General features: G+C 57.0%; 1 pseudogene across 1 annotated transcript in view; it reads right to left on the reverse strand.

Annotated features, from left to right (window-relative positions):
* Window positions 1–10,917: 10,917 nt before the first annotated feature.
* Window positions 10,918–22,500, reverse strand: part of LOC308175585 (cGMP-dependent protein kinase 2-like) — an 18,972-nt pseudogene continuing 7,389 nt past the window's right edge. Inside the window, exons 4-13 of the transcript in view lie at window positions 21,165–21,278; window positions 20,781–20,947; window positions 18,273–18,386; window positions 17,061–17,166; window positions 16,926–16,989; window positions 16,562–16,639; window positions 15,593–15,681; window positions 14,259–14,326; window positions 13,095–13,143; window positions 10,918–10,963 (exon numbers count right to left, since the gene is read on the reverse strand). The product of the transcript in view is annotated as a cGMP-dependent protein kinase 2-like (transcript). The remainder of the gene's footprint in view (window positions 10,964–13,094; window positions 13,144–14,258; window positions 14,327–15,592; window positions 15,682–16,561; window positions 16,640–16,925; window positions 16,990–17,060; window positions 17,167–18,272; window positions 18,387–20,780; window positions 20,948–21,164; window positions 21,279–22,500) is intronic.

Genomic DNA, 22,500 nt, shown 5'->3' on the forward strand with positions numbered 1-22,500 from the left:
AAAGAGATAAACAAGGCTAGATAGAGAGGATGGTTAACAGCCACATCAGGGGAGGCTGGTGGAGGTCGACATCGGAGGACAGGGGAGGCTGGGGGAGTAGACCATGGGAGGACAGGGGCGGCTGGGGGAGGTAGACATCGGAGGACAGGGGAGGCTGGGGGAGGTAGACATGGAGGACAGAGGGAGGCTGGGGAGGTAGACCATGGGAGGACAGGGGAGGCTGGGGAGGTAGACATCGGGAGGACAGGGGAGGCGGGGGAGGTAGACATGGAGGACAAGGGAGGCTGGGGGAGGTAGACATCGGAGGACAGGGGAGGCTGGGGGAGGTAGACATGGGAGGACAGGGGAGGCTGGGGGAGGTAGACATCGGAGGACAGGGGAGGCTGGGGACTGGGACAGGGGAGGCTGGGGGAGGTAGACATCGGAGGGACAGGGGAGGCTGGGGGAGGTAGACATCGGAGGACAGGGGAGGCTGGGGGAGGTAGACATCGGAGGACAGGGGAGGCTGGGGGAGGTAGACATCGGAGGACAGGGGAGGCTGGGGGAGGTAGACATCGGAGGACAGGGGAGGCTGGGGGAGGTAGACATCGGAGGACAGGGGAGGCTGGGGGAGGTAGACATCGGAGGACAGGGGAGGCTGGGGGAGGTAGACATCGGAGGACAGGGGAGGCTGGGGAGGTAGACATCGGAGGACAGGGGAGGCTGGGGGAGGTAGACATCGGAGGACAGGGGAGGCTGGGGGAGGTAGACATGGAGGACAGGGGAGGCTGGGGGAGGTAGACATCGGAGGACAGGGGAGGCTGGGGGAGGTAGACATCGGAGGACAGGGGAGGCTGGGGGAGGTAGACATCGGAGGACAGGGGAGGCTGGGGGAGGTAGACATCGGAGGACAGGGGAGGCTGGGGGAGGTAGACATCGGAGGACAGGGGAGGCTGGGGGAGGTAGACATCGGAGGACAGGGGAGGCTGGGGGAGGTAGACATCGGAGGACAGGGGAGGCTGGGGGAGGTAGACATCGGAGGACAGGGGAGGCTGGGGGAGGTAGACATCGGAGGACAGGGGAGGCTGGGGGAGGTAGACATCGGAGGACAGGGGAGGCTGGGGGAGGTAGACATCGGAGGACAGGGGAGGCTGGGGGAGGTAGACATCGGAGGACAGGGGAGGCTGGGGGAGGTAGACATCGGAGGACAGGGGAGGCTGGGGGAGGTAGACATCGGAGGACAGGGGAGGCTGGGGGAGGTAGACATCGGAGGACAGGGGAGGCTGGGGGAGGTAGACATCGGAGGACAGGGGAGGCTGGGGGAGGTAGACATCGGAGGACAGGGGAGGCTGGGGGAGGTAGACATCGGAGGACAGGGGAGGCTGGGGGAGGTAGACATCGGAGGACAGGGGAGGCTGGGGGAGGTAGACATCGGAGGACAGGGGAGGCTGGGGGAGGTAGACATCGGAGGACAGGGGAGGCTGGGGGAGGTAGACATCGGAGGACAGGGGAGGCTGGGGGAGGTAGACATCGGAGGACAGGGGAGGCTGGGGGAGGTAGACATCGGAGGACAGGGGAGGCTGGGGGAGGTAGACATCGGAGGACAGGGGAGGCTGGGGGAGGTAGACATCGGAGGACAGGGGAGGCTGGGGGAGGTAGACATCGGAGGACAGGGGAGGCTGGGGGAGGTAGACATCGGAGGACAGGGGAGGCTGGGGGAGGTAGACATCGGAGGACAGGGGAGGCTGGGGGAGGTAGACATCGGAGGACAGGGGAGGCTGGGGGAGGTAGACATCGGAGGACAGGGGAGGCTGGGGGAGGTAGACATCGGAGGACAGGGGAGGCTGGGGGAGGTAGACATCGGAGGACAGGGGAGGCTGGGGGAGGTAGACATCGGAGGACAGGGGAGGCTGGGGGAGGTAGACATCGGAGGACAGGGGAGGCTGGGGGAGGTAGACATCGGAGGACAGGGGAGGCTGGGGGAGGTAGACATCGGAGGACAGGGGAGGCTGGGGGAGGTAGACATCGGAGGACAGGGGAGGCTGGGGGAGGTAGACATCGGAGGACAGGGGAGGCTGGGGGAGGTAGACATCGGAGGACAGGGGAGGCTGGGGGAGGTAGACATCGGAGGACAGGGAGGCTGGGGGAGGTAGACATCGGAGGACAGGGGAGGCTGGGGGAGGTAGACATCGGAGGACAGGGGAGGCTGGGGGAGGTAGACATCGGAGGACAGGGGAGGCTGGGGGAGGTAGACATCGGAGGACAGGGGAGGCTGGGGGAGGTAGACATCGGAGGACAGGGGAGGCTGGGGGAGGTAGACATCGGAGGACAGGGGAGGCTGGGGGAGGTAGACATCGGAGGACAGGGGAGGCTGGGGGAGGTAGACATCGGAGGACAGGGGAGGCTGGGGGAGGTAGACATCGGAGGACAGGGGAGGCTGGGGGAGGTAGACATCGGAGGACAGGGGAGGCTGGGGGAGGTAGACATCGGAGGACAGGGGAGGCTGGGGGAGGTAGACATCGGAGGACAGGGGAGGCTGGGGGAGGTAGACATCGGAGGACAGGGGAGGCTGGGGGAGGTAGACATCGGAGGACAGGGAGGCTGGGGGAGGTAGACATCGGAGGACAGGGGAGGCTGGGGGAGGTAGACATCGGAGGACAGGGGAGGCTGGGGGAGGTAGACATCGGAGGACAGGGGAGGCTGGGGGAGGTAGACATCGGAGGACAGGGGAGGCTGGGGGAGGTAGACATCGGAGGACAGGGGAGGCTGGGGGAGGTAGACATCGGAGGACAGGGGAGGCTGGGGGAGGTAGACATCGGAGGACAGGGGAGGCTGGGGGAGGTAGACATCGGAGGACAGGGGAGGCTGGGGGAGGTAGACATCGGAGGACAGGGGAGGCTGGGGGAGGTAGACATCGGAGGACAGGGGAGGCTGGGGGAGGTAGACATCGGAGGACAGGGGAGGCTGGGGGAGGTAGACATCGGAGGACAGGGGAGGCTGGGGGAGGTAGACATCGGAGGACAGGGGAGGCTGGGGGAGGTAGACATCGGAGGACAGGGGAGGCTGGGGGAGGTAGACATCGGAGGACAGGGGAGGCTGGGGGAGGTAGACATCGGAGGACAGGGGAGGCTGGGGGAGGTAGACATCGGAGGACAGGGGAGGCTGGGGGAGGTAGACATCGGAGGACAGGGGAGGCTGGGGGAGGTAGACATCGGAGGACAGGGGAGGCTGGGGGAGGTAGACATCGGAGGACAGGGGAGGCTGGGGGAGGTAGACATCGGAGGACAGGGGAGGCTGGGGGAGGTAGACATCGGAGGACAGGGGAGGCTGGGGGAGGTAGACATCGGAGGACAGGGGAGGCTGGGGGAGGTAGACATCGGAGGACAGGGGAGGCTGGGGGAGGTAGACATCGGAGGACAGGGGAGGCTGGGGGAGGTAGACATCGGAGGACAGGGGAGGCTGGGGGAGGTAGACATCGGAGGACAGGGGAGGCTGGGGAGGTAGACATCGGAGGACAGGGGAGGCTGGGGGAGGTAGACATCGGAGGACAGGGGAGGCTGGGGGAGGTAGACATCGGAGGACAGGGGAGGCTGGGGGAGGTAGACATCGGAGGACAGGGGAGGCTGGGGGAGGTAGACATCGGAGGACAGGGGAGGCTGGGGGAGGTAGACATCGGAGGACAGGGGAGGCTGGGGGAGGTAGACATCGGAGGACAGGGGAGGCTGGGGGAGGTAGACATCGGAGGACAGGGGAGGCTGGGGAGGTAGACATCGGAGGACAGGGGAGGCTGGGGGAGGTAGACATCGGAGGACAGGGGAGGCTGGGGGAGGTAGACATCGGAGGACAGGGGAGGCTGGGGGAGGTAGGGAGGACAGGGGAGGCTGGGGGAGGTAGACATCGGAGGACAGGGGAGGCTGGGGGAGGTAGACATCGGAGGACAGGGGAGGCTGGGGGAGGTAGACATCGGAGGACAGGGGAGGCTGGGGGAGGTAGACATCGGAGGACAGGGGAGGCTGGGGGAGGTAGACATCGGAGGACAGGGGAGGCTGGGGGAGGTAGACATCGGAGGACAGGGGAGGCTGGGGGAGGTAGACATCGGAGGACAGGGGAGGCTGGGGGAGGTAGACATCGGAGGACAGGGGAGGCTGGGGGAGGTAGACATCGGAGGACAGGGGAGGCTGGGGGAGGTAGACATCGGAGGACAGGGGAGGCTGGGGGAGGTAGACATCGGAGGACAGGGGAGGCTGGGGGAGGTAGACATCGGAGGACAGGGGAGGCTGGGGGAGGTAGACATCGGAGGACAGGGGAGGCTGGGGGAGGTAGACATCGGAGGACAGGGGAGGCTGGGGGAGGTAGACATCGGAGGACAGGGGAGGCTGGGGGAGGTAGACATCGGAGGACAGGGGAGGCTGGGGAGGTAGACATCGGAGGACAGGGGAGGCTGGGGGAGGTAGACATCGGAGGACAGGGGAGGCTGGGGGAGGTAGACATCGGAGGACAGGGGAGGCTGGGGGAGGTAGACATCGGAGGACAGGGGAGGCTGGGGGAGGTAGACATCGGAGGACAGGGGAGGCTGGGGGAGGTAGACATCGGAGGACAGGGGAGGCTGGGGGAGGTAGACATCGGAGGACAGGGGAGGCTGGGGGAGGTAGACATCGGAGGACAGGGGAGGCTGGGGGAGGTAGACATGGGAGGACAGGGGAGGCTGGGGGAGGTAGACATCGGAGGACAGGGGAGGCTGGGGGAGGTAGACATCGGAGGACAGGGGAGGCTGGGGGAGGTAGACATCGGAGGACAGGGGAGGCTGGGGGAGGTAGACATCGGAGGACAGGGGAGGCTGGGGGAGGTAGACATCGGAGGACAGGGGAGGCTGGGGGAGGTAGACATCGGAGGACAGGGGAGGCTGGGGGAGGTAGACATCGGAGGACAGGGGAGGCTGGGGGAGGTAGACATCGGAGGACAGGGGAGGCTGGGGGAGGTAGACATCGGAGGACAGGGGAGGCTGGGGGAGGTAGACATCGGAGGACAGGGGAGGCTGGGGGAGGTAGACATCGGAGGACAGGGGAGGCTGGGGGAGGTAGACATCGGAGGACAGGGGAGGCTGGGGGAGGTAGACATCGGAGGACAGGGGAGGCTGGGGGAGGTAGACATCGGAGGACAGGGGAGGCTGGGGGAGGTAGACATGGGAGGACAGGGGAGGCTGGGGGAGGTAGACATCGGAGGACAGGGGAGGCTGGGGGAGGTAGACATGGGAGGACAGGGGAGGCTGGGGGAGGTAGACATCGGAGGACAGGGGAGGCTGGGGGAGGTAGACATCGGAGGACAGGGGAGGCTGGGGGAGGTAGACATGGGAGGACAGGGGAGGCTGGGGGAGGTAGACATCGGAGGACAGGGGAGGCTGGGGGAGGTAGACATGGGAGGACAGGGGAGGCTGGGGGAGGTAGACATCGGAGGACAGGGGAGGCTGGGGGAGGTAGACATGGGAGGACAGGGGAGGCTGGGGGAGGTAGACATCGGAGGACAGGCTCACTGTAATGCAGGTTTGATCCTTGAATCCTTCCTGATTCCATGTTTTAGAATGAGCCTCCGATGTCTACCTCCCCCAGCCTCCCCTGTCCTCCGATGTCTACCTCCCCCAGCCTCCCCTGTCCTCCGATGTCTACCTCCCCCAGCCTCCCCTGTCCTCCCATGTCTACCTCCCCCAGCCTCCCCTGTCCTCCCATGTCTACCTCCCCCAGCCTCCCCTGTCCTCCGATGTCTACCTCCCCAGCCTCCCCTGTCCTCCGATGTCTACCTCCCCCAGCCTCCCCTGTCCTCCGATGTCTACCTCCCCCAGCCTCCCCTGTCCTCCGATGTCTACCTCCCCCAGCCTCCCCTGTCCTCCGATGTCTACCTCCCCCAGCCTCCCCTGTCCTCCGATGTCTACCTCCCCAGCCTCCCCTGTCCTCCGATGTCTACCTCCCCCAGCCTCCCCTGTCCTCCCATGTCTACCTCCCCCAGCCTCCCCTGTCCTCCGATGTCTACCTCCCCCAGCCTCCCCTGTCCTCCGATGTCTACCTCCCCCAGCCTCCCCTGTCCTCCGATGTCTACCTCCCCAGCCTCCCCTGTCCTCCGATGTCTACCTCCCCCAGCCTCCCCTGTCCTCCCATGTCTACCTCCCCCAGCCTCCCCTGTCCTCCCATGTCTACCTCCCCCAGCCTCCCCTGTCCTCCGATGTCTACCTCCCCCAGCCTCCCCTGTCCTCCGATGTCTACCTCCCCCAGCCTCCCCTGTCCTCCCATGTCTACCTCCCCCAGCCTCCCCTGTCCTCCGATGTCTACCTCCCCCAGCCTCCCCTGTCCTCCGATGTCTACCTCCCCCAGCCTCCCCTGTCCTCCCATGTCTACCTCCCCCAGCCTCCCCTGTCCTCCGATGTCTACCTCCCCCAGCCTCCCCTGTCCTCCGATGTCTACCTCCCCCAGCCTCCCCTGTCCTCCGATGTCTACCTCCCCCAGCCTCCCCTGTCCTCCGATGTCTACCTCCCCCAGCCTCCCCTGTCCTCCCATGTCTACCTCCCCCAGCCTCCCCTGTCCTCCCATGTCTACCTCCCCCAGCCTCCCCTGTCCTCCCATGTCTACCTCCCCCAGCCTCCCCTGTCCTCCCATGTCTACCTCCCCCAGCCTCCCCTGTCCTCCGATGTCTACCTCCCCCAGCCTCCCCTGTCCTCCGATGTCTACCTCCCCCAGCCTCCCCTGTCCTCCGATGTCTACCTCCCCCAGCCTCCCCTGTCCTCCGATGTCTACCTCCCCCAGCCTCCCCTGTCCTCCGATGTCTACCTCCCCCAGCCTCCCCTGTCCTCCGATGTCTACCTCCCCCAGCCTCCCCTGTCCTCCGATGTCTACCTCCCCCAGCCTCCCCTGTCCTCCGATGTCTACCTCCCCCAGCCTCCCCTGTCCTCCGATGTCTACCTCCCCCAGCCTCCCCTGTCCTCCGATGTCTACCTCCCCCAGCCTCCCCTGTCCTCCGATGTCTACCTCCCCCAGCCTCCCCTGTCCTCCGATGTCTACCTCCCCCAGCCTCCCTGTCCTCCGATGTCTACCTCCCCCAGCCTCCCCTGTCCTCCGATGTCTACCTCCCCCAGCCTCCCCTGTCCTCCGATGTCTACCTCCCCAGCCTCCCCTGTCCTCCGATGTCTACCTCCCCCAGCCTCCCCTGTCCTCCGATGTCTACCTCCCCCAGCCTCCCCTGTCCTCCGATGTCTACCTCCCCCAGCCTCCCCTGTCCTCCGATGTCTACCTCCCCCAGCCTCCCCTGTCCTCCGATGTCTACCTCCCCCAGCCTCCCCTGTCCTCCGATGTCTACCTCCCCCAGCCTCCCCTGTCCTCCGATGTCTACCTCCCCCAGCCTCCCCTGTCCTCCGATGTCTACCTCCCCCAGCCTCCCCTGTCCTCCGATGTCTACCTCCCCCAGCCTCCCCTGTCCTCCGATGTCTACCTCCCCCAGCCTCCCCTGTCCTCCGATGTCTACCTCCCCCAGCCTCCCCTGTCCTCCGATGTCTACCTCCCCCAGCCTCCCCTGTCCTCCGATGTCTACCTCCCCCAGCCTCCCCTGTCCTCCGATGTCTACCTCCCCCAGCCTCCCCTGTCCTCCGATGTCTACCTCCCCAGCCTCCCCTGTCCTCCGATGTCTACCTCCCCCAGCCTCCCCTGTCCTCCGATGTCTACCTCCCCCAGCCTCCCCTGTCCTCCGATGTCTACCTCCCCCAGCCTCCCCTGTCCTCCGATGTCTACCTCCCCCAGCCTCCCCTGTCCTCCGATGTCTACCTCCCCCAGCCTCCCCTGTCCTCCGATGTCTACCTCCCCCAGCCTCCCCTGTCCTCCGATGTCTACCTCCCCAGCCTCCCCTGTCCTCCGATGTCTACCTCCCCCAGCCTCCCCTGTCCTCCGATGTCTACCTCCCCCAGCCTCCCCTGTCCTCCGATGTCTACCTCCCCCAGCCTCCCCTGTCCTCCGATGTCTACCTCCCCCAGCCTCCCCTGTCCTCCGATGTCTACCTCCCCCAGCCTCCCCTGTCCTCCGATGTCTACCTCCCCCAGCCTCCCCTGTCCTCCGATGTCTACCTCCCCCAGCCTCCCCTGTCCTCCGATGTCTACCTCCCCCAGCCTCCCCTGTCCTCCGATGTCTACCTCCCCCAGCCTCCCTGTCCTCCGATGTCTACCTCCCCCAGCCTCCCCTGTCCTCCGATGTCTACCTCCCCAGCCTCCCCTGTCCTCCGATGTCTACCTCCCCCAGCCTCCCCTCTGTCCCTCGACCCCTGTCCTCCGATGTCTACCTCCCCCAGCCTCCCCTGTCCTCCGATGTCTACCTCCCCCAGCCTCCCCTGTCCTCCGATGTCTACCTCCCCAGCCTCCCCTGTCCTCCGATGTCTACCTCCCCCAGCCTCCCCTGTCCTCCGATGTCTACCTCCCCCAGCCTCCCCTGTCCTCCCATGTCTACCTCCCCCAGCCTCCCCTGTCCTCCGATGTCTACCTCCCCCAGCCTCCCCTGTCCTCCGATGTCTACCTCCCCCAGCCTCCCCTGTCCTCCGATGTCTACCTCCCCCAGCCTCCCCTGTCCTCCGATGTCTACCTCCCCCAGCCTCCCCTGTCCTCCGATGTCTACCTCCCCCAGCCTCCCCTGTCCTCCGATGTCTACCTCCCCCAGCCTCCCCTGTCCTCCGATGTCTACCTCCCCAGCCTCCCCTGTCCTCCGATGTCTACCTCCCCCAGCCTCCCCTGTCCTCCGATGTCTACCTCCCCCAGCCTCCCCTGTCCTCCGATGTCTACCTCCCCCAGCCTCCCCTGTCCTCCGATGTCTACCTCCCCCAGCCTCCCCTGTCCTCCGATGTCTACCTCCCCCAGCCTCCCCTGTCCTCCGATGTCTACCTCCCCAGCCTCCCCTGTCCTCCGATGTCTACCTCCCCCAGCCTCCCCTGTCCTCCCATGTCTACCTCCCCCAGCCTCCCCTGTCCTCCGATGTCTACCTCCCCCAGCCTCCCCTGTCCTCCCATGTCTACCTCCCCCAGCCTCCCTGTCCTCCCATGTCTACCTCCCCCAGCCTCCCCTGTCCTCCGATGTCTACCTCCCCCAGCCTCCCCTGTCCTCCGATGTCTACCTCCCCCAGCCTCCCCTGTCCTCCGATGTCTACCTCCCCCAGCCTCCCCTGTCCTCCGATGTCTACCTCCCCCAGCCTCCCCTGTCCTCCGATGTCTACCTCCCCCAGCCTCCCCTGTCCTCCGATGTCTACCTCCCCCAGCCTCCCCTGTCCTCCGATGTCTACCTCCCCAGCCTCCCCTGTCCTCCGATGTCTACCTCCCCCAGCCTCCCCTGTCCTCCGATGTCTACCTCCCCCAGCCTCCCCTGTCCTCCGATGTCTACCTCCCCCAGCCTCCCCTGTCCTCCGATGTCTACCTCCCCCAGCCTCCCCTGTCCTCCGATGTCTACCTCCACCAGCCTCCCCTGTCCTCCGATGTCTACCTCCCCCAGCCTCCCCTGTCCTCCGATGTCTACCTCCCCCAGCCTCCCCTGTCCTCCGATGTCTACCTCCCCCAGCCTCCCCTGTCCTCCGATGTCTACCTCCCCCAGCCTCCCCTGTCCTCCGATGTCTACCTCCCCCAGCCTCCCCTGTCCTCCGATGTCTACCTCCCCAGCCTCCCCTGTCCTCCCATGTCTACCTCCCCAGCCTCCCCTGTCCTCCGATGTCTACCTCCCCCAGCCTCCCTGTCCTCCGATGTCTACCTCCCCCAGCCTCCCCTGTCCTCCGATGTCTACCTCCCCCAGCCTCCCCTGTCCTCCGATGTCTACCTCCCCCAGCCTCCCTGTCCTCCGATGTCTACCTCCCCCAGCCTCCCCTGTCCTCCGATGTCTACCTCCCCAGCCTCCCCTGTCCTCCGATGTCTACCTCCCCCAGCCTCCCCTGTCCTCCCATGTCTACCTCCCCCAGCCTCCCCTGTCCTCCGATGTCTACCTCCCCCAGCCTCCCCTGTCCTCCGATGTCTACCTCCCCCAGCCTCCCCTGTCCTCCGATGTCTACCTCCCCCAGCCTCCCCTGTCCTCCGATGTCTACCTCCCCCAGCCTCCCCTGTCCTCCGATGTCTACCTCCCCCAGCCTCCCCTGTCCTCCGATGTCTACCTCCCCCAGCCTCCCCTGTCCTCCGATGTCTACCTCCCCCAGCCTCCCCTGTCCTCCGATGTCTACCTCCCCCAGCCTCCCCTGTCCTCCGATGTCTACCTCCCCCAGCCTCCCCTGTCCTCCGATGTCTACCTCCCCCAGCCTCCCCTGTCCTCCGATGTCTACCTCCCCCAGCCTCCCCTGTCCTCCGATGTCTACCTCCCCCAGCCTCCCCTCCCCTGCAGCACATGTATACAGCAGCACATAGGTCCAAGACAAGTCACCACTTAAACAACGTTTTTTCATTCACCTTATCTTACTAACATCATCTTTATAGTTTACCTCATCTTACTAACATCATCTTACTAACATCATCTTTATAGTTCACCTCATCTTACTAACATCATCTTTATAGTTCACCTCATCTTACTAACATCATCTTACTAACATCATCTTACTAACATCATCTTTATAGTTTACCTCATCTTACTAACCTCATCTTTAGTTAGTTAGTTAGGTAGGTAGGTAGGTAGGTTGGTAGGTAGGTAGGTAGGTAGGTTAGTTAGTTAGTTAGTTCATTAGTTCGTTAGTTCGTTCGTTCGTTCGTTCGTTCGTTAGTTAGTTAGTTAGTTAGTTAGGTAGTTAGGTAGTTAGTTAGGTAGTTAGTTAGGTAGTTAGGTAGTTAGTTAGTTAGTTAGTTAGTTAGTTCGTTAGGTAGTTAGTTAGTTAGTTAGTTAGTTAGTTAGTAAGGTAGTTAGTTAGTTTGGTAGTTAGGTAGTTAGTTAGTTTGGTAGTTAGTTAGTTAGTTCTCTTACGTGGTCTTTTCTGGGGCAGCAGTCTCCTCCAGCACCTTGGAGCTGAAACACAGAGAGGGAGGGAGGGAGAGAGGGAGGGAGGGAGTAAGTAAGTAAAGCTTTATTTCTACAGCACCTTTCATACAAGAAGTGCAGCTCAAAGTGCTTTACAACAGGATGAAAACATACAAACATAACATGTATATGAAGGCAGGGGAAGTAGATAAAACAGCGGAAAAAAAATACAATGAAAGTAGAGAAACAAATGTAAGAAATAAAAGAATCTGAGTCCCTGGCTGAGCCTCGTGAAGAGGTCTCGGAGATGTGCCAGATGCTCTTCCACCGAGGAGCTGGCAACGAGGATGTCGTCCAAATAGACGAATAGGAATGGCATGTCTCTGAGGAGGGGGAAAGAGATGTCGGCCGTGACGAATTCCCATGTAAACCGCTGACCCCCGAAACATAGGTCTACAGCTTTCGTGCCATAGGTGCGGATGGGGGTGTCGTTTGCGGACTTTAAATGTGGGCCATGACCTCCCCTGGCGGTGTCATCCACTGTCGCAGGCAGGACGCTCCTCTGAGCACCGGTGTCACAGAGGAATTTGCACCCGGAGAGAGTGTCTCTGATGAACAGTAGCTGGTTTGCTGTGCCCACGCTCATAGCCACTACAGAACGCAGGCTTTGCCGTTTCCCGCCGAGCCGTAGTTGCAAGGGGAGCGGCACCTCTTCGCCTTCGCGCCAAAGCGTGAGTGGAAATAGCACATGCCTGGGCTAGTACGGCTATCGGTGGTAGGTGGGCCCTTGTTAGCTAGCCTGTCTCTGCCAGGGGGAGTGTAATTGTGTGTCGGGGCTAGCACTTCAGGGGCAAAACGCTGGGTAGCTAGGAAGAAGCGGTCAGCCTCCTCTGCTAACTCACGGGGTTCCGTAATAGTCGTATTAGCGAGCGCCGTCTGTACATGTGCAGGCATGTGCCGAAGAAACAGTTCAATAAAAAGAAAATTTGGTTCTTCCGTACCCAGTAGGTTCAGCATCATGTCCATGTGCTGGGAAGGCTTGCTGTCTCCCAGCCCCTGAATTGCGAACAGACGTCGGGCTCGTTCTGACCGTGATAGTCCGAAGGTCCTGAGGAGGAGAGTCTTAAACGCTGTATATTTATTCAGGGCAGGGGGAGCTGTAATGAAGCCCACCGTTCTGGCTGCAGTGGAGCTCCCCAGAGCCGAGACGACATGGTAGTAGCGTGCAGCGTCGTCTGCAATCCCACGGAGGGCGAACTGCGCCTCCGTCTGTGCGAACCATGCTGCCGCGGACGTCTCCCAAAACTCCGGCAATTTGAGAAAAACGGCGTTATTTGCCATGTTCGGTTCAGTCTCGGATACTTCAACGGGACTGACGTCGGGGTCACCAATGTAGTGCCGCGAGAGACGGGAGTCGGAGGCGGCGTATCAAATGTCACAGCTAGACGTTTATTAACAGACATGAACACGTTGCTACCACACACTTCAAAAACAGGAACTAAAACTGAGTACCACCCACTTAACCCTCCGTACGGAACAATACTCCCAACTATTAGTTCCGGGGGTGATTAATGTTAACCCACCACACCTTATGTTTTAATACAATCCTATTGTAACATCCCTTTTCTTTTACTGAACTAAAAGATCCTATTGTAACAAGGGTGAGGTTAGGGTGAGGTTAGGGTGAGGTTAGGGTGAGGTTAGGGTGAGGTTAAGGTTAGGGTGAGGTTAGGGTGAGGTTAAGGTGAGGTTAAGGTGAGGGTGAGGTGAGGGTGAGGTTAGGGTGAGGTTAGGGGTGAGGTTAGGGTGAGGTTAGGGTGAGGGGTGAGGTTAGGGTAAGGTTAGGGTGAGGTTAGGGTGAGGTGAGGGTGAGGTTAGGGTGAGGTTAGGGTAAGGTTAGGGTGAGGGTAAGGTTAGGGTGAGGTTAGGGGTGAGGTTAAGGTGAGGGTGAGGTGAGGGTGAGGTTAGGGTGAGGTTAGGGTGAGGTTAGGGTGAGGTTAGGGTGAGGTTAGGGTGAGGTTAGGGTGAGGTTAGGGTGAGGTTAGGGTGAGGGTGAGGTTAGGGTGAGGTTAGGGTGAGGTTAGGGTGAGGTTAGGGTGAGGTTAGGGTGAGGTTAAGGTGAGGCGTAAGAGTTAGGGTGAGGTTAGGGTGAGGTTAGGGTGAGGTTAGGGTAACTTACTCATCGTGCAGCTCCAGGTGTTCTATGGGGATGGTCTCCTCAAACACCCCTAGGAGAGGAACACATCAGATCAATCAATCAGTTTCACAGACACAGACACATGTTCAGCCCAAGACCTGGAGGTGGAGGAGGAGGAGAGGAGGAGGAGAGGAGGAGGAGGAGATGAGAGGAGGAGAGGAGAGGAGGAGAGGAGAGGAGGAGAGGAGGAGGAGAGGAGGAGAGGAGAGGAGGAGAGGAGGTGAGGAGGAGAGGAGGAGAGGAGGAGAGGTGGAGGAGAGGAGGAGAGGAGGAGAGGAGGAGGAGGAGAGGAAGAGGAGGAGGTGGAGGAGAGGAGGAGATGAGGAGAGGAGGAGGAGGAGAGGAAGAGGAGGAGAGGAGGAGGAGAGAGGAGGAGAGGAGGAGGAGAGGAGGAGGAGAGGAGGGGAGGAGGAGGAGAGGAGGAGGAGAGGAGGGAGAGGAGGAGGAGAGGAGGAGGAGGAGGTGGAGAGGAGGAGAGGTGGAGGAGAGGAGGAGAGGAGGAGAGGAGGAGGAGGAGAGGAAGAGGAGGAGAGGAGGATAGGAGGAGAGGAGGAGAGGAGGAGAGGGGGAGAGGAGAGGAGGAGAGGAGAAGAGGAGAGGAGGAGAGGAGGAGAGGAGGAGAGGAGAGGAGGAGAGGAGAGGAGGAGAGGAGGTGAGGAGAGGAGAGGAGGACAGGAGGAGAGGAGGAGAGGAGGAGAGGAGAGGAGAGGATGAGAGGAGGAGGAGGAGGAGGAGAGGAGGAGGAGAGGAGGAGGAGGAGAGGAGGAGAGGAGGAGAGGAGGAGGAGGAGAGGAGGAGGAGGAGGAGGAGAGGAGAGGAGAGGAGAGGAAGAGGAGGAGGAGGAGAGGAGGAGAGGAGAGGAGAGGAGAGGAGGAGAGGAGGAGGAGGAGAGGAGGAGGAGGAGGAGGAGAGGAGGAGAGTAGAGGAGAGGAGGAGAGGAGGAGAGGAAGAGGGGAGGAGAGGAGGAGAGGAGGAGGAGCGGAGGAGGAGGAGAGGAGGAGAGGAGGAGAGGAGAGGAGGAGGAGGAGAGGAGGAGAGTAGAGGAGAGGAGGAGAGGAGAGGAGGAGAGGAGGAGGGGAGGAGAGGAGGAGAGGAGGAGCGGAGGAGGGGAGGAGAGGAGGGGAGGAGGGGAGGAGGATGACTCACTCCTTGTCGATGGAGAAGCAGGTGACGGGGCCGGCAGCGGTGCAGGTGGCGGTGCGGAGAAACCCTCCCTGAAACACACACACACACACACACACACACACACACACACACACAGATAGATACACACACACACACACACACACACACAGATAGATACACACACACACACACACACACACACACACACACACACACACACACACACACACACAGATAGATACACACACACACACACACACACACACAGAGAGGCGCTGCCCTTTATCACAGCAGCTGATTAACTTGAGCTGCACCACGCTGACTGTTAGGCTGCAGAGATACGTCATCTAGAACAGCACCTATAGAGATACGCCATCTAGAACAGCATCTATAGAGATACGCCATCTAGAACAGCACCTATAGAGATACGCCATCTAGAACAGCATCTATAGAGATACGTCATCTAGAACAGCATCTATAGAGATACGCCATCTAGAACAGCATCTATAGAGATACGCCATCTAGAACAGCAGCTATAGAGATACGCCATCTAGAACAGCATCTATAGAGATACGCCATCTAGAACAGCATCTATAGAGATACGCCATCTAGAACAGCATCTATAGAGATACGCTATCTAGAACAGCATCTATAGAGATACGCTATCTAGAACAGCATCTATAGAGATACTCCATCTAGAACAGCATCTATAGAGATACGCCATCTAGAACAGCATCTATAGAGATACTCCATCTAGAACAGCATCTATAGAGATACTCCATCTAGAACAGCAGCTATAGAGATACGCCATCTAGAACAGCATCTATAGAGATACGCTATCTAGAACAGCATCTATAGAGATACGCTATCTAGAACAGCATCTATAGAGATACGCTATCTAGAACAGCATCTATAGAGATACTCCATCTAGAACAGCATCTGTATCTAGTATCTCTATATCTATATCTAGTATTTCTCTATCTATATCTGTATCTGTATCTAGTATCTCTATATCTGTATCTAGTATCTAGTATATCTATATCTAGTATCTCTATATCTAGTATATCTATCTCTATATCTATATCTGTATCTAGTATCTCTATATCTAGTATATCTATCTCTATATCTATATCTGTATCTAGTATCTCTATATCTATATCTGTAAGTAAAGGGAACCTTGTGACCTACGGTTGCATACCCGGACCCTTTAACATGTAACACCTTGATGATGTAACACAACAGTACAGACTCAGGTACCGCGGTTGCCATGGTTACCATACAGCAGTCTACAGCCCCAGGTCGTTGGCATGGTTACCGTACAACAGCCTACAGCCCCAGGTCGTTGGCATGGTTACCGTATGAGCGCCAGCTCCCCAAAGTGTTCCCCGGCGCCCATCCTGCGGAGCCGCTTCTGCTGCCCGTCCACCTTCTTACTGACCAGCACCTACACACACACACACACACACACACACACACACACACCACACACACACACACACACACACACACACACATACACACACACACACACACACATACACACACACACACACACACACACACATACACACACACACACATACACACACACACACACACCACACACACACACACACACACACACACACATACACACACACCACACACACACACACACATACACACACACACACACACACATACACACACACACACACCACACACACACACACACACATACACACACACCACACACACACACACACACACACACACACACACACATACACACACACACACACACACACACACACACACACACATACACACACACCACACACACACACACACACACACACACACACATACACACACACACACACACACACACCACACACACACACACACACACACACACATACACACACACACACACACACACACACACACACACCACACACACACACACACACACACATACACACACACCACACACACACACACACATACACACACACACACACACACACATACACACACACACACACACACACACACACACATACACACACACACACAGACACACACACACACACACACCACACACACACACACACACACACAGACACACACACACACACACACACCACACACACACACACACACACACACAGACACACACACACACACAGACACACACACACACACACACACACACACACATACACGCTGTGTAAACAAGGCTGTGTGTAAACAAGGCTGTGTAAACAAGGCTGTATATAGCTAGCAGGCTGTAGGTGTTTAGCTAGTGTGTATAGCTAGCAGGCACACACACACACACACACCTCTCCTTTAAGGATGATGTAGAACGTGTTGCCTTCTGCCCCCTCTCTGACGATGACATCATCCTTCTGGAACTTCACCTAGAAGAAGAAAACAAAAGTTACTTAAGTTATTATTATTAGTCCTTATTTCTTATTGAACCCTGAACGTCAGTTATAATAATACTAAGATACCACATAGATACCATACAGTATTCGTCAGCGTCTTTGAGCCTCGAAAAATGCTTTATTATTATTAAACCTAACCCTGTTTCTCCAGGTCAGGACTGGCCACTGGCAACCCATAGAGGGTTAGCGCCACTAAGCTACCACCCACCTCCCCTGTCAGGGGCCCACCTCCTCCTCCAGGGTTTAGTCAGGTACCCACCTCCTCCATGGAGTCGATGATCTTGGACAGCTGGACGTCATCCAGGGCCTTCAGTGTCCGAGCCCTGCAGGAGACATGGGCTGAGTCAGAGGTGTGTGTGTGTGTGTGTGTGTGTGTGTGTGTGTGTGTACTCACGTCTTCAAGAAGCCTAGCAGCTGCTCGCGTTTCTTCTTGGACTTGTTGGTCATGATGGTTCTGTAGGTCTGCCGCTCCATGCTCCACAGACGCACCGCAGACTCAGCTTGGGGGAGGGGAGGAGGAGGGGGTTAGGGGGGAGGGAGGTGGGGAGGGGGGAGGGAGAGACAGAGAGAGAGAGAGACAGAGAGAGAGAGAGTCAGAGAGAGAGAGAGAGACAGAGAGAGAGACAGTGACAGAGAGAGAGACAGAGTCAGAGAGAGTCAGAGAGAGAGAGAGAGAGACAGAGAGAGAGAGAATCAGAGAGAGAGAGAGAGAGAGAGACAGAGAGAGAGACAGTGACAGAGAGATAGAGACAGAGAGAGTCAGAGAGAGAGAGAGACACAGTGACAGAGAGAGAGAGAGTCAGAGAGAGAGAGAGAGAGAGACAGAGTGAGAGACAGAGAGTCAGAGAGAGAGAGAGAGAGACAGAGAGAGAGACAGTGACAGAGAGAGTCAGAGAGAGTCAGAGAGAGAGAGACAGAGAAAGTCAGAGAGAGAGAGACAGAGAGAGATAGTGACAGAGAGAGACAGAGAGAGTCAGAGAGAGAGAGAGAGAGAGACAGGTTGTTGAAAGGTGGTTGGTTAAACATGTTTATTGTTGTAAGTTGCTTAGGACAAAGGCGTCTGCTAAACGCCCTGAATGTAAATGTGGCAGGCGAGCTTAGTCAGGGTCAGGGTTAAGGTTAGGGTTAGGGTTAGGGTTAGGGTAGGCTAGCTTACCTTTGACAGGGTCAGGGTCAGGGTCAGGGTCAGGGTCAGGGTCAGGGTCAGGGTTAGGGTCAGGGTTAGGGTAGGCTAGCTTACCTTTGACAGGGTCAGGGTCAGGGTTAGGGTTAGGGTAGGCTAGCTTACCTTTGACAGGGTCAGGGTTAGGGTTAGGGTTAGGGTAGGCTAGCTTACCTTTGACAGGGTCAGGGTCAGGGTTAGGGTTAGGGTTAGGGTAGGCTAGCTTACCTTTGACAGGGTCAGGGTCAGGGTTAGGGTTAGGGTTAGGGTAGGCTAGCTTACCTTTGACAGGGTCAGGGTCAGGGTCAGGGTCAGGGTCAGGGTCAGGGTTAGGGTTAGGGTTAAGGTTAGCGTTAGGGTAGGCTAGCTTACCTTTGACAGGGTCAGGGTCAGGGTCAGGGTTAAGGTTAGGATTAGGGTTAGGGTTAGGGTAGGCTAGCTTACCTTTGACAGTCGCTGTGCGTTTACAGTTGTACAGGATGGCTAACTCCCCAAACACGTCCCCACAGGTCAAAGTTCGAAGGACACGACCTGCTTGGGTGACCAGGAGCTGCCCAGCTACGGGGAGAGAGGGAGGAGAGGAGAGAAGGATGAGGGGAGGAGAGAAGGATGAGGGGAGGAGAGGAGAGAAGGATGAGGGGAGGAGAGAAGGATGAGGAGAGGAGAGAAGGATGAGAAGAGGAGAGAGAAGGATGAGGAGAGGAGAGAAGGATGAGGAGAGGAGAGAAGGATGAGGGGAGGAGAGAAGGATGAGGAGAGGAGAGAAGGATGAGGGGAGGAGAGAAGGATGAGGAGAGGAGAGAAGGATGAGGAGAGGAGAGGAGAGAAGGATGAGGAGAAGAGAGAAGGATGAGGAGAGGAGAGAAGGATGAGGGGAGGAGAGAAGGATGAGGGGAGGAGAGAAGGATGAGGAGAGGAGAGAAGGATGAGGAGAGGAGAGAAGGATGAGGAGAGGAGAGAAGGATGAGGAGAGGAGAGAAGGATGAGGAGAGGAGAGAAGGATGAGGAGAGGAGAGAAGGATGAGGGGAGGAGAGAAGGATGAGGAGAGGAGAGAAGGATGAGGGGAGGAGAGAAGGATGAGGGGAGGAGAGAAGGATGAGGAGAGGAGAGAAGGATGAGGGGAGGAGAGAAGGATGAGGGGAGGAGAGAAGGATGAGGAGAGGAGAGAAGGATGAGGGGAGGAGAGAAGGATGAGGGGAGGAGAGAAGGATGAGGGGAGGAGAGAAGGATGAGGGGAGGAGAGAAGGATGAGGGGAGGAGAGAAGGATGAGGGGAGGAGAGAAGGATGAGGAGAGGAGAGAAGGATGAGGGGAGGAGAGAAGGATGAGGGATTCAACTGATCTAAAAACACACACACACACACACACACACACACAGATCTAGTCATCCAGTCACACACATTTGAAATGCTTTATTTATATCCACATAAATGTACAATATCTAAAGGACATAAATACTATCAGTGCATTCTGACATTATGAAAACAGTCAGTTACAGTAGTGCTGAGCCAACAACCAGTTATGCTACACACAGGATGTTATTAACAACCAGTTATGCTACACACAGGATGTTATTAACGACCAGTTATGCTACACACAGGATGTTATTAACAACCAGTTATGCTACACACAGGATGTTATTCAACCAGTTATGCTCCACACAGGATGTTATTAACAACCAGTTATGCTACACAAAGGATGTTATTCAACCAGTTATGCTCCACACAGGATGTTATTAACAACCAGTTATGCTACACACAGGATGTTATTAACAACCAGTTATGCTACACAAAGGATGTTATTCAACCAGTTATGCTCCACACAGGATGTTATTCAACCAGTTATGCTACACACAGGATGTTATTAACAACCAGTTATGCTACACACAGGATGTTATTAACAACCAGTTATGCTGCACACAGGATGTTATTCAACCAGTTATGCTACACACAGGATGTTATTAACAACCAGTTATGCTACACACAGGATGTTATTAACAACCAGTTATGCTACACACAGGATGTTATTCAACCAGTTATGCTACACACAGGATGTTATTCAACCAGTTATGCTACACACAGGATGTTATTAATAACCAGCTATGCTACACACGGGATGTTATTCAACCAGTTATGCTGCACACAGGATGTTATTCAACCAGTTATGCTCCACACAGGATGTTATTCAACCAGTTATGCTACACACAGGATGTTATTAACAACCAGTTATGCTACACACAGGATGTTATTAACAACCAGTTATGCTGCACACAGGATGTTATTAAACCAGTTATGCTACACACAGGATGTTATTCACACCAGATGATGATACCAGCGGGTTGACAGATACAGTATCAATACTGTACAACAGACAGTCTCCAGCTCATGTTATCAATAACAGCAGATACTGAGCTGCTCTGCTAACTGTTTAATAACAGCAGATACTGAGCTGCTCTGCTAACTGTTTAATAACAGCAGATACTGAGCTGCTCTGTTAACTGTTTAATAACAGCAGATACTGAGCTGCTCTGCTAACTGTTTAATAACAGCAGATACTGAGCTGCTCTGCTAACTGTTTAATAACAGCAGATACTGAGCTGCTCTGTTAACTGTTTAATAACAGCAGATACTGAGCTGCTCTGCTAACTGTTTGGTCTCTTTCCATTTCTTCTGACATTCAAGGACTCACACACACATACTGTATATGGACACGCACCCCGCCTCACCCCCCCCTGCTGCTATGTCTCGTGTTAAACTGTCCCCCCCCCCTCTTTTCCTCCATTCATTGGCTCTCCTTCCTGTTTGTCATTGTCTCATCATTGATGTTTCAGATTTGCTCTGTCTTGTGAAGCACCCTGTGCATTCGTGCTGAGAAGGGAGCTGTATCAATAACATAGACACACACACACACACACACACACACACACGCGCACACACACACACACACACACACCTCCTACGATGTACATGCTGTCCCCCTCCTGGCCCTCCCGGATGACCTGGTCCCCGGGGGAGAAGTCTCGGGACACCAGCAGCTCCACCATCATGCTGGTCTGCTCCTCGTCCAGACGGCTCAGGAAGTCGTTCCTCTGGACCGCCTTGACTATCAGACCCGTCTCCCTGGGGGGGGGGAGGGAGGGGGAGGGAGGGGGAGGGGGAGGGAGGGGGAGGGAGGGGGAGGGAGGAGATGGTTAACTATCAGACCCGTCTCCCTGGGCCAGCCAGTTAAGCGTCGTGGTTGTCATGCCAACGTGCAGCCAGTTAAGCGTTGTGGTTGCCATGCCAACGTGCAGCCAGTTAAGCGTCGTGGTTGCCATGCCAAAGTGCGGCCGGTTACCCAGCAGTCTTCTTGGCGCTGGCAGTCCGGATGACCTGCAGCTCCTCTCTGATTGGCTCAGGGGCCATGACGGCCGCACGGCTCCTCCTGCCCTCCGGCCTGCCCTCCCCTCGACTAGGAGCAGGGAACTCTGGGATAGATACACACACACATGTCCTCTCTGAGCAGGGAACTCTGGGATAGATAGACACACACATGTCCTCTCAGACACAGGGAACTCTGGGATAGACACAGGGAACTCTGGGATAGATAGACACAGGCTGTGTTCGGAATAGCGTACTAGCATACTACTCATACAAGATATGACGTAGATTTTGAGTATGTAGTGCGTTCACACTGTACAGTATGGGTTAGAGATTTGAGTATGCGAGAAATTTAGTATGTGAGCAGTTACTTCCGGGAAAATTTAAGTCGGTTACGATGGACACTAGCTCGGGTACTGTTTCCCAAAATGCATTTCGCGTCCAGGGTTGAAGGGCTGCGTCCAGGGTTGCCAGATGGGGCGGGTTACCGCCGAATGGGCTACTTGATTTTGAGGTTATAGAAAGTTTAGGCTGTAAATTGTCAATCCCATCTGGCAACCCTGTGCGCTTTCAGCCTCGTCAAACTGCGTCATACAAACCCGTCATACAGCTGTTGTTTACATTGTCCGATAGCCTGGGGACCGAAAGCTTGCAATAAACATAGTTTTTTGCACAGATTTGAGGGTGCAGATGCTGCTTTCTTGCACTCTATTTGATACTCTTCAGCTGCAGCACCCCAGCTAAGTCTGATCACGGATGAGCGGTGGTATTTTCACTATACTGGGAATTAACATGTATTAACAATAATTAACATTAACATGGTGAAATGCATTCTTAGACATGACTACATCGTCATGATTACAAATATGCCACTTGAAATGCATGAAATCCAAGTTTATTTGAATGAATGAATGAATGAATGAATGAATGGTCTTTATTGTCATTGCTATAGTACAGGTACCAAACAACGAAATTTAGGAGGGGTGGCTCCCCTGGTGCTAGGAAAGAAAAAAGAAAGAAAAAACAAGAAGGGAAAGGAGCTGGTTTACATAAATAAAGGCTATGTACACTATCCACTATACTATACTGTACAGATAGACGACTAGGGTTGTCATATTGCACATAGTGTTATTGCACATTCATTTAAAGTGTCGCAGTTTGCAGGCTTGAAATGTACATATTTGTGCCTCAGCACTACACCTGATTTTTTCAATCCAGCAGCTGCCATCAATCCGTCCAGACTGTCCAGGGCCCAGAATCTAGGACTTTGCTGTGTTCAGGGCCTGGATGGCCCTGGGGTAGAAGCTGTGCTT

The sequence above is a fragment of the Nansenia antarctica genome (assembly GCF_963989245.1).
Source record: "Nansenia antarctica genome assembly, contig: SCAFFOLD_321, whole genome shotgun sequence".
NCBI classification, from domain to species: domain Eukaryota; kingdom Metazoa; phylum Chordata; class Actinopteri; order Argentiniformes; family Microstomatidae; genus Nansenia; species Nansenia antarctica.